The sequence below is a fragment of the Eptesicus fuscus genome, chromosome 18, assembly GCF_027574615.1.
Source record: "Eptesicus fuscus isolate TK198812 chromosome 18, DD_ASM_mEF_20220401, whole genome shotgun sequence".
Lineage (NCBI taxonomy): Eukaryota > Metazoa > Chordata > Mammalia > Chiroptera > Vespertilionidae > Eptesicus > Eptesicus fuscus.
Window position 1 is genome coordinate 10,054,805 of NC_072490.1, and position 12,457 is coordinate 10,067,261.

General features: G+C 44.2%; 1 long non-coding RNA gene across 2 annotated transcripts in view; it reads right to left on the minus strand.

Moving 5' to 3' along the window:
• Positions 1-671, minus strand: part of LOC114227813 (uncharacterized) — a 39,618-nt gene extending 38,947 nt beyond the window's left edge. For both annotated transcript variants that reach the window (XR_008554463.1, XR_008554462.1), the window contains exon 1: positions 325-671. This is a non-coding gene — a long non-coding RNA (uncharacterized LOC114227813). The remainder of the gene's footprint in view (positions 1-324) is intronic.
• Positions 672-12,457: the final 11,786 nt, after the last annotated feature.

Below are 12,457 nucleotides of genomic sequence, written 5' to 3' on the forward strand. Positions count from 1 at the left end.
TGAGTAATCAAAAATCTCTGAACCGAGAAAAGTCCTGGGCCCGGTGGCTTAGGCGGTGAGTTTTACCAAACACATAAAGAAGAATTAACACCAATCCTTCTTAAACTCTTCTCAAAAATTGAAGAGGAAGGAACAGTTTCTACCTACCTCACATCTACGAGACAAGCTTTATCCCAATACCAAAGCCATCCAATCTGTGGTATTTCGTGACGGCAGCCCTAGCAGGGCTTTTTGCCTCCTTCCCTGTTGGTATCTCCTGGTTGCTGGCTTCTTCAGCTCCAATTTTGGGATAGCTAAGGGAAAAAGAAAGCCCAGGTAACTCACCACCGTGTACTTCCTCTAGTCCTGGGATCCGTAGTCAGTCTGTCTTCCTCTCTCCACCTTTCATCAGTCTTCCTATGTTTGTCTTCTATATAACGTCCTGGGTTTTTAGTTGTACTCAGAGAAGGGAACAGGAAAAGGATGTTGACTCCATCTTCTCAGAAGTGGACATCTCTGTAGGTGCTTGCTTTTTGTTGCTGGAAGGATGGGGCCACTGCAGAGGTCAAAGGTGCAAGACAGTGAGGGACCCGCTGATGGAAGCTGACATGAAGGCAAGGCTGGCACCTGAAGGCCGACGAGGGGAATCAGCCCTGGGCAGGGGCAGGGTAAGAGCACATCCTAAATATAGAGCTAGAATGGGCGGAGGGTGAAATGAGAATGAGACAGAATGCCCCGACCTACGCCAGTGGCTTCGTCTCCTCCATGAAGGAGGAGCTGAGTGGTGAACGATCACGGAAGAGGCGGGATAAGGGGCTGGAGAAGGAAGACAAGGCTTGGACCAGCTGTGAGTGGTTTCAGAGGAACCTCCCCTTGCCCTCGTGTGGAGGGTTGGCCGTCAGCAATGATGGCAATTGCTGTCGCTAACATTTACTACAGTGAGCTGCATGCCCGCTCCGATCCTCCCCTGCACTCCAGAGAGCCATGTGCTCTTGATTCCCACTTGGTGGTGAGAAAGCCAAGCCTTGCAGAGATGGAGTAATAAGCATTTCATGGCCTGAAGTGGCAGAGCCAGGACTTGACATTGGAGACCATGAGTCTGTGGAGTCGTCACACCTGGGTGAATTTCTCTAGAAGGCTGAGCATAAATACAGAAGTGGAATTGCTAGATAGAGCCAGGGTTCCTTGAGGCAGAGGTGCCAGAGGGCAGTGTGTAGATTGTATTGGGACCAGATGCACTGAGGTAGTCACCATGTGTCTGGTTGGAGGAAGAATTAAGTCAAGACAGTATGAGGCCCTGACTGGTTTGTCTCAGTGGTTAGAGTGTTGGCCCGTGGACTGAAGGGTCGTGGGTTCGATTCTGGTCAAGGGCACATACCTCGGTTGCAGGCTCCACCCTGAGGGAAGCAACCAATTGATGTATCTCTCTCACATCGATATTTTTCTCTCTCTGTCTCTCAACCCCTCCCTTCCACTCTCTCTAAAAATCAAAGGAAAAAATATCCTTGGGTGAGAATTAACAAACAAACAAAACAAAACAAAACAAAACAAAACAAAACAAAACAAAAAGACAGCATGGGGCTGCTAATAATTATCTATAATAATAAAAGCATAATATGCTAATTAGACCAGACAGCCAAACGACCTTCTGGACAAAGCCGGGGTTGCAAGGACCAAGTCCCTTGCACGAATTTCATGCATCATCGGGCCTCTAGTAATTATAATAATAAAAATAGCAAGTCCACGTTGCCAGAGATCTTGACAGGGTGGAAAACAGGAAGGTAAGAGCAGGCGGGAACGGTAGGAAGTTGTGGTCAGAGAGGGAGATGCTAAGTTAAAGATTTCTTGGTAAGGCAGATTCTGGAGGTGACAAGGTTTGTAATGTGGGTGGCTGAAGGGTGGGGAGGACAAAGGATTTGAGGTCAAGAAACTCAAGGGCAGAAGGGTAGTGTCCCTTTTTACACAGCTTGTCCCCGGGGGAGATGGAATTGTTAGAGGGAATCAAGTTCACTGACACCTGTGAAAGCACTTGGTTCAAGCCATCACAATGGGCGCAGGGACCACTGCAGTGAGGACAACAGTGGGAATTTATAACCCAGGAATGGGTGGGGGGCAGTGCATGGAAAATGACTTCAAGGAAACACTAGGGGTGCGGGGGTTTTTCTGGCAAAAGCAAGGTAACAGGATTCTTGCTGAGGCTGGTCAGGGCGGCCAGACCTCACATGGGGTGGTGGAGCCTGAGGAACCCAGTCAGGGGCTAAGGGTGATCAGATATCGAGGGTGGAAGCTCTTACTACAACCACTCTGCAGGATTCTTGATAAAAACCGAATTTTACAAAGAAGTGCCCTGATGGATGGGCCTAGGAGAAGGTTCAGGAGCCTGATTCAAGTTTGATCAAGCAAAGAACTTTGTTAGAGTTAAACAGACTTAGAATCCAAAAAGGAGCTGTCAGACCAAGGGGTGAAGTCGGTAGGGATGCGGGGGTGAGGGGAGGCACAGCAGATGTCATGATGCTAAAAGAGAGGAGTGTTATGAGCATGGCTTAGAAGTGAAATCAGGGTAAAGGTTCTGATACTGATCTTCACATCTGCCTTATTCACCCCCAGAGTTTCAGGGGTACCTCCATGTGGTAAGCCTGGTGCTGGGGACATTGAAACCCCAAGGAAATGATAGTCCAGTGGGGGAGGCAGGCACGTGAGCCCATTTACAAAACAGTGGTAACAGCTACTTGGAATCAGCGAGAGTGACTGGTCTGGTCTGGGGTTGCGGCTGGGGTGGTGAGAGCAGGAGGTGATGCTTAGGCCACCCTGATGGACATTTAACAGGTAGCACTATGATCAGTGGCAGGGAAAGGCACATCTGAGAGAGAGCCTGGTGGTCTGGTGTGGAGCACAGGAGCCACGTGTTGGGGTGAGAACAGGCAGGGGTCTCCCAAGCCACTCGAGGTCATGTCCCCACCTTATTCTGAGTGTCCTATGTGGAGGGGAGTGACAGGGAAAAATCAGATTTTAGAAAATGTAAAAAAGCAGAGGACACAAGCATAGCACAGTGGCTTCAAGTGTATAAAATTCATTGCTAGCCCGGCCGGTGTGGCTCAGTGGTTGAGCGTCAACCTATGAAGCAGGAGGTCATGGTTCCATTCCCGGTCAGGGCACATGCCCAGGTTGTAGGCTCGATCCCCAATAGGGGGCGTGCAGGAGACAGCTGATCATTGATGTTTCTCTCTCTCTCTTCCTCTCTGAAATCAATAAAAATATATTTTAAAAAAACCCAAATGCATAGCTAGACTGGCACATGTCAAAATAAACAGGTTCAGAGAGAAAAATCCTTGTCGGAAGTTCCCTTTATGATGGCCAGAATATTGTTTTTGTAACAAAATGTGGTTAAAAGGAAAATGGAACAAGCATGGGTTATCAGAATCACATTTTCCTGGCTGGAAAGAAGTCACAAGAAAACAACACAGGAGGAATATCTCTTCTCTCAACCCAGGGAGAGGCTGCTCAGTGGGGCTTCCTGGTCTACCCCACGGAAGGATTAGGGACAAAGAGCAAATAGACTAATGGACTCTAATGGACTCTTACGGGACAGGCAGCGGGTGTGGCAGGAAGGAGATGGCTCTAAGCACCCCCAGCCCTCACATAGAAATCCACTTGCCTAAAGAGCAGGTGTGGCCAAGAAAGGCTGAGGGCTCTTCCAGGTGAAAATTGGCTGAAGACAGAGACGTGGCAGCTTGCTGTAAAGCAGGATCCCTGGTTGGGTCTGGATCATGGGGAGATAGCTTGCCAAGGGCTGTTTCAGGGCAATTGGCAAAATGTGACTATGGACCGTGGATCTGATGGATGTTAAGTTTCCTGATTTCCATCATTGTTCTGTGGCTACACAAAAGAATGTCCTTGTTCTTAGGAAATACACCCTGAAGTATTTAGAAAGTATGCAGGACATGATATCTACCACTTCCTCCTCATTGTCCAGGAAAATAATGGGTATATTACACATGGAGGGGGAAGAGAATGATAGCACAAGAGGGGGGCCAAATATTAACACTGGGTGAATCTGGACTTTCCAGCCTTCCCGGCACCCAGACAATGCCACATGACCCAGAAGAACTCCTCAGCACCCTCAGGATTATGCCAAATAATAATAGTTTCGTCATTTTAGGACAGCAAGCTTTAGGTGTTTTTTTTTTTTTTTTTTTTTCTGATCAAGCCTCAAAATTTTATTTTTTACAGCGTTCTTTTTTTTTTTTTTCTCCAATCAACTTTATTGGTAATGAAGGCAATATTTTTGTCTCCATCTCTTTTTTTTTTTAATTTCTTTATTGATTAAGGTGTCACATATTTGTCCTCATCTCCCCATTCCCATCCCCCCCTCCCCACGCATGCCCCAACACCCTGTTGAACTTAACCATTGGATAGGCTCATATGCATGCACACAAGTCCTTTGGATGAACTCTCCCCCTCCCCCCACCCTCCCCTATCCTCCCTCTGAGGCCTGACAGTCCGATCGATGCCTCCTTGTTTCTGGTTCTGTTCTTGTTCATCAGTCTATGTTGTTCATCATTTCCCCTAGATGAGCGAGATCATGTGTCACTAGAGATATACTTATAAGAACTGAATGTGAGACGAGCAATAATAGTTATGCTGACAGGCACCTGATCAGTGTTTGAGCGTTGGCCTATGAACCAGGAAGTTAGAGTTTGATTCTCATTAGGGGGCGTGCAGGAGGCAGTTGATCAATGATTCTCTCTCATCATTGATGTTTCTATTTCTCTCTCCCTCTCCCTGCCTCTCTGAAATCAATTAAAAAATAATTTTTTTAAAAAAGTTTAGAGACTTTTGCTTTCCATCCTATCTTGCTGCTCCCACCTGTGCGGGGACAGGGATGGCTCTGCCTAAGGGTCTGAGCTGGGTATCCACGCACTCCCTTCCTCCCTCAATTGCCTTGCATTCTGCCCACACTCACTTATATGCCTCTGCTTCCCTTCTCCATGAGTTGATCTCTCTGTAAAAGGCCTTCGAATTGCTGAGGTTCCTTCTCTCCTTCACTCCACAGGACCTGAAAACAGAGCAGATAACAACTTTAACGTCTTGCAAGTAGTTACAAGGCACCTCAAGGAGTCTTGGTGTCCACTCTTCCTGGTCTTTATCTCAATGGGCTGGTTCTACCCTCCCAGATCCCCTTCTTTCACAGAAGCCCTCTTCTTTTTGCTCTTTGTGCACATGCGTGAGTACACGCCAGGATCCTCTGCTCTGTAACCACGGCTCCTAAGCCACAGTGCCCAGTGAACTCTGTACTACTCCTATCTCTACTGCATTGACCTTTGACCTCAAGGGATAGAAAGTGAATACAGCTCAAATTTTTAGTTTTCTTACAGAGATGATTTTATAACACTTGACACAATAACATTCCATGAAGCATTTACAGCTTGTCAGTTTTGAGAGGGAGAACATGGGTTATGACTGCAATGCAAAGGCGAACAGCAAAGATGAAGATTCCAATGGATCTTGATAAACTGGGCTGCTGAACTGAAACCAACACGATGAGATTTCATAGGAAAGAAAGTAAATTCATGCTCTCATACTTAAAACATGAGTCATGCACAAGAACTAGATGGTAAGATCTGTGATGGAAAGCAGTTCAGGGGAAACAACTATGTCAAAAGTGGAAAAGACTTACCCTACAACTAGATCAATAATAACCAACCCTGTAACACTTTCCTGGAAAACTGATTGCAGAGATCTGAATATCTCTAGACTTAGAAAACAAAGGAACTCTACTCCTCTTTCCCCACTCTCCCAAAAGAATACAGTGGATAAATTACCTCTGGGTTAAAATAATAACCAGTTGGGGCACATATTCAACAATGGCCACACATATAACTCAGAAGCCCCTTCATACCAAGTAGTTGGTCAAATGCTCTAGATGTGAGTGGTTAGAAATGAGGTCTCAATTCTGATCCTGTTTTTTTGTTGTTGTTGTTTGTTTGTTTTCTGTTTTTTTGTTTTTCAGATGCTCCTCTGTTCTCAACATGTGTTGTGGTTCTTGGGTCTCAGGCTAGTTAGAGATTGGCTGACCTGAACACTCTCTTTGTAAATTCTTAGAAGAAAGCAAGTTCCCAGTTACTAGAAGAATGCAAAAGGGGCTGGATGGCTTTTGGTTGGCCTATCGCAGGGGGTATTGCCACATCGAAATGACCATCTGAAGAGTCTTTCAACCTCCAAAAGGGTCAAATGTGGAACTGAAAGTCATGAGTGAGTTTTGACTCTAGTCTTGCAACATTCAATAGCTGTCAAGAAATTCTTGAAATAAAATTTCAAATATTAAAAATAATAGATGCCACGAGGACAGGTTGGGATCAAGTGTCTGGATGGAGAAGGAGTAAAGTGATGGATGGTGATTGGATGACCAGCTCCAGGAAAGATAGAAATTGTGACCAGGGTGTCTGTATTAGTTTCTTATGGTTGCTGTAACAAATTAACATAAATGTAGTGACTTAAAACAACATAAATTTATTTTTTTACAGTTGTGGAGGCCACAAGTCTAAAATGAATCTTATGAGGCTAAAATCAAGGTTAGCCTCCTGGCTTTGTTCCTCCTCCTGGCTCCAGGGGAAAATCTGTTCTTGGACTTTTTCAATATCTCTTGGCTGACGTATTCCTTGACTTGTGACCACCCCCTAACTCTAATCTCTGCTTTTGATGTTGCATTGCCTTTCCTTCTTCAGTAGCCAAATCTCCCTCTACTTTCCTCTTCCTTACTTGTGACTACATTTAGGTTGTGTGAGTTCTTTGTGAATTTTGGATACAAGTATTTTTATCAGATATATGTTTTGCAAATATTTTCTCCTGGTCTATTTCCTGTCTTTTCATTTTCTTAATGGTATCTTCGAAAGTGCAAAAGTTTTGAATTTTGATGAAGTCCATTTTCTCACTTTTCCCCCATTTATGAACCCTGCTCTTGGTATTGCATTTGGCAAATCTTGGCCTAGCTCAAAGTCTGAAGATTTTCTCCTGTCTTCTTTTAAAGGTTTGTTTCAGCGCTTACATCTAAGTCTGACTTTTGTTGAGTTAATTTTGTGTGTTGTGTGAGGTGAGGGTCTAAGTTGATCTTTCCCTTACACATACTATTTTACAATGAAACATTCTTCTGTAATGTTAATATTGATAAGAGCTTAATATTCCATTTCATGAATATACTACGAACAGTGGGGTCCTCATGTTTAATCACTGTCTCTCAAAAGAAGCAAAAAACAGAACAGAAAATGAACAAAAAAAATAAAAAACCTCAGCCCTGATTTGTAGCATTGCCAGTTTCCCTGGTGTAAATATGCTAACCATGTCCAGTTGCAAGACACCAACGTTATATGACTTATTGAGGAGTTGGGAAAGAGATCACACAATTGGTTCTTGTGACTGCTACAAGCCGGCTGTAGAACATCATTACTGGATCTATTTGACCAATCCCCTGGGGTTTTCTGTTTTTTTTTGTTTGCTTCTTGTTTGTTCCCCCTTTTACTTTCAGTGTATAAAAGGTGTCCAAGAAAGCAGGAAGCAGCAGTCTATTTTATTCACTGCTTTAAATGAATGCTGGCCCTCCAGGAAGTATCTCATTTTCTCTCAAAACAGGCACAGCTGTGGGCAACATCCTTGCAGCCTTTCTGTGGTCACATTTAGTAATGCCATTCTATTTATTTTCAGGACAACTCCCAGCCTAGCTTCCTGGTGAAAATAAAGAAGACCGAATTTTGACAAAGCAGAAGTACAAAGCTGCTTGAACTTCTGCAATTTTGCAAAGACACATATTCAGAATCGAAGTTATGTGGGTGACTTCTCCTTTTTCTCTCCTTCTCGGGAACCAAGTATCGAACTAAGCAGCCCTGCAGGGCTCAGCAGTCGTCCTGAGAGACCCCAGTGATGCCTGGTGTGAATGGCCACAGCAGCAGCTTCCTGAAGGTGGCTTGGGCATCCAAGTAATACAAGGAAATCACTGAAGTGTGACACCGTTTCAAAGAAAAGACACTCAAACTTCCTTTTCAGAAAACTTCGTTAGAAGTAAAACTAAAATATGGGGGCCACTCTGGGGCAGCAGCTCCTCATGGACAGTTCAGTTATTGAATCCCCGTTTGCAGCTCTGCGGCAATCCACCCAGTGTGCTCCACTCTGTTACCAGGCGGAAAGAGGCCTGGGATACCCAGGAGGGGTGAGCAGTAGGAGGTTCAGCAGTAGGAGTTGTGGGGACAGGAGGGTTCTGAGCAATTAGTAGTACCGGACAAGGACTTTATCTCGAGTCTTTATAACTCCCACTATTTTAACTACACTTTTCTATTAATATGAAAAGTGAAGTTCAGAGGGATGTTACCCAGGGTCTCCTGGCATATAAATACCATCTTAGAAAGCCTGTGCTCAAAGTGTGAATCACCTCCTGATAGAAAACTCAAACTCAATATATTTTTTAAATATATTTTTATTGATTTCAGAGAGAGGAAGAGAGATAGAAACATCAATGATGAGAGAGAATCATGGATCAGCTGCCTCTTGCACACCCCACACTACAGATGGAGCTCCCAACCCGGGCTTGTGCCCTGACCAGGAATCGAACCACGACCTCCTGCTTCGTAGGTCAATGCTCAACCACTGAGCCACGCCGGCCAGGCTCAACTTCAATATTTGTTGGTGGCCTTTCGCTCTTGACCATCTGCCAGCTCATCCCTCCCACCCCGGGTACCGGGTGGCTCCCCATGCACACTGTGGAAATCCTACCCAACATTTTGGTTCCCAGACGGTGTCATGTTTCAGGGTCTCCACTGACACCACACCCTCATTCTGACATGCTCATCCCAAACTTGTTCTTTTCAGAAACAACTTCTCATCTTCTTTTCTCTGTCTCTCTTTCCTCAACTTTCCCCCTTGCTCTTCCCTCCCCTCATCCCTCTCTTTCTTCACTTTTCCCCCCCACAAAGAATAGATTTTTCTTATGATGTGTTTTGTTTTGTTTTTTAACCTTTTGCACTCGGATGTCGAGTGTGACTCGACAGGTTAGCATCGGTAGCAGCTCGTATGTCGAGCGACACTCGACACGTAGTTTCACCGCGGCGGGAAGGGGGATTTTTGTCTATTTTTCCAGTATCTTTTCTTGTTTTCATTAGCATGAAAGGACAAGTAAAATGTAAATGCCGTCTCAACTGATGCCACCACCTAAGCTTATTTTTTGCATGGGCAGCAATCTTGAGTAGGAGGGTCCAAGGCATGAGTCATTGCATCATGCCTTTTTGAGCTTGCATCATCTTCCCTTGGTAAAGAACCTTCCTTATCCTTTTGTCTCCTAGGTTTGTTTAGGTTTCTATTAGCATATCACAGATGTTGTCATGACACAGGGTTTAGTTGGATGATTGGTTTGCCCCCTAGCAGTCGCACGTTCTGAGTGAATTTCCCCTCCTCAGGATGGATAAGTTTTCCAAAGACATAGAAAGCAGCGATGATGAATTTTACTTTGAAAATGAAGAAAAAAAGTGAAAAATGTAATAGTGACGAAAGTGAGTTCTCCGAGGATGCAAGTGGAGATGATGAACAAATCGCTGGTCCTAGTGGAACTACAGAAAGGGAAAAATCCCTTGCTTTGCCCAAAGATCTGGCTGAAAGTACTGACAGTGACAGTGACATTGAATTCATAAAGGCAAAACGAAGACGCACAATTGTTTATTCGAGTGAGAGTGATGGAGATATAGGTGATATCATTGAGAAATTGGGTATAAGACCCAGTGAAAGTTACATTTCTAGGGGAAAACAGGAAAAAGAAAAGTGGACATCTACATCTGTGAATGACAAAGAGCCTAGCAGAATCCCTTTCTCCACTGGTCAGTTACATGTTGGACCTCAAGTTCCTTCTGGATGTGCCACACCAATAGACTTTTTTCAGTTGTTTTTTACTGAGATGTTGATAAAAAGTGTAACGGGTGAGACAAATGAGTATGCTAGGCATAAAATGAGCCAGAAAGAACTATCCCAGCGATCCACTTGGAATAACTGGAAAGATGTGACGATAGAGGAAATGAAGGCTTTTCTTGGTGTAATACTAAATATGGGTGTATTGAATCACCCCAACTTGCAGAGTTATTGGTCCATGGATTTTGAGTCTCACATACCATTTTTTCGATCTGTTTTCAAAAGAGAAAGGTTCTTGCAAATATTTTGGATGTTACACTTGAAAAACGACCAAAAGTCAAGTAAAGATTTGAGAACAAGAACTGAGAAGGTAAACTGCTTCTTGTCATACCTTGAAATGAAATTTAGGGAGAGATTCTGTCCTGGAAGAGAGATTGCTGTTGATGAGGCTGTTGTTGGTTTCAAGGGAAAGATACACTTCATCACATATAATCCTAAAAAGCCAACAAAATGGGGTATTCGTTTATATGTCCTCTCAGATTCAAAATGTGGTTACGTACATTCATTTGTCCCTTATTATGGAGGAATAACATCTGAAACGTTGGTGAGACCTGATCTCCCTTTTACTAGCAGAATAGTTTTAGAGCTTCATGAATGATTGAAGAACTCAGTACCTGGTTCTCAAGGTTATCATTTCTTCACTGACAGGTATTACACTAGTGTCACTCTTGCAAAGGAATTGTTCAAGGAAAAAACACACTTGACAGGGACAATAATGCCCAATAGGAAAGATAATCCACCTGTTATCAAACATCCAAAGCTAATGAAGGAGAGATAGTGGCTTTCAGGGATGAAAATGTAATGCTTCTTGCGTGGAAAGACAAGAGGATAGTCACAATGCTCAGTACATGGGACACTTCAGAGACTGAGTCTGTGGAAAGGAGAGTGCGTGGTGGTGGGAAGGAAATAGTTCTCAAACCCAAGGTCGTGACCAACTATACAAAGTTTATAGGGGGTGTTGATATAGCTACACAGGCACATACTGTTTTATGAGGAAGATCACTTCACAGGCACATACTGTTTTATGAGGAAGACTCTAAAATGGTGGCGTAAATTGTTTTTCTGGAGGCTTGAGGTCAGTGTTGTAAATTCCTATATATTGTACAAAGAATGCCAAAAAAGAAAAAATGAAAAACCGATAACGCATGTGAAATTTATTAGGAAACTAGTACATGATCTTATTGGAGAATTCAGAGATGGTACACTAACTTCCAGGGGTAGATTATTATCCACTAACTTAGAGCAACGTTTAGATGGAAAGCTCCATATAATCACACCTCACCCTAACAAAAAACACAAAGATTGTGTTGTTTGTTCTAACAGAAAAATCAAAGGAGGAAGAAGAGAAACGATTTATATTTGCAAAACCTGTGAGTGTAAACCAGGTCTTCATGTGGGTGAATGTTTCAAAAAATATCACACCATGAAAAATTATAGAGATTAAAATTACTCTTTGAATGTATCAATAATTTGAAATATAAAAAAAATCCAAATAAATAAGTTTGTATGAAAAGAAACTCCAGTTTTTTATTCTACTGCCGCGCTTTGTAAAATCTGGGGTATTTAAAAAATTAAATCCCGAGTAGAATAAAGGAATCGAGAAAAAAGCAAGCGAGTGCAAAGGGTTAAAAAGATAGCACTGAAAGAGGGCACAGATGAAAATGAACATCACCCTTCCTGGTGGCTTTGTCCAGTGTCAGTCTAGTTAAGCTGGACCGACATTTCCCAGAAGCCCTGGCCTATAGGGGTCCATGTGAGTGTCCTCCAGGAGAGATAATTAGTGAGCCTTTTCTAAGAGTGAAGCAACAATGTCATGCTCTGAAGATGCAAGCAGGCGCCGGGCCCATGGTGGCTTCCACGCACTGTAGTCCACCTGCTGGCTGCTCTTGGGGGAGTTGGGGAGCACCTGGCCTCACAGCGACTGCAGGTCCCACTGCTTCCCCGCTGCTCCTGAGTCCTGGGCTGGGTCCCTGGCATCAGGATGGGTAAGGGCAGCTTCCCCTGCAGGTCACTATTCACACGCTTTGTCCTCGTGAGGCCTAATTGTCCACGTGCATTGCGGTTAGTCCTGCCAGGTTCCACTTGGTCCTCGCTGTTGTCCACACCTAGCTTTTCTCCCTGGCTGCCTGTGTGGCTGATCCACAGAGATTCCCTCCCAGTACTGGATGCCAGGCGGTAGCCTGCACAGACTCGTGCCAGCTCCCACGATCACATACACTCCAGCTTCTAAGCAAGTCCTTGGTCCAGAGGAGCGCCAACATTCTCAGTTCAGAGTCCCTCCCATGTCAGTACTTTCTCCTCAGTGCCCTGAGGCCAAAAGAAACACCAAACTGTTCCACCTATTAAGTGGTTAGATCCAAACAACTTAAGTGCTTTTGTGTATAGCTGTTTGCAAATACACACAAATTGGAAGAAAACATATTTGATTTTTAAATAATCAGTGTCAGTGGGATATGCGCACCTGTTGGGCACAGCCCCATTCTCGAATCTTGGAATCCCCTGGATACTGTCACCCTCAGTTCCTGCTCCCCACGGC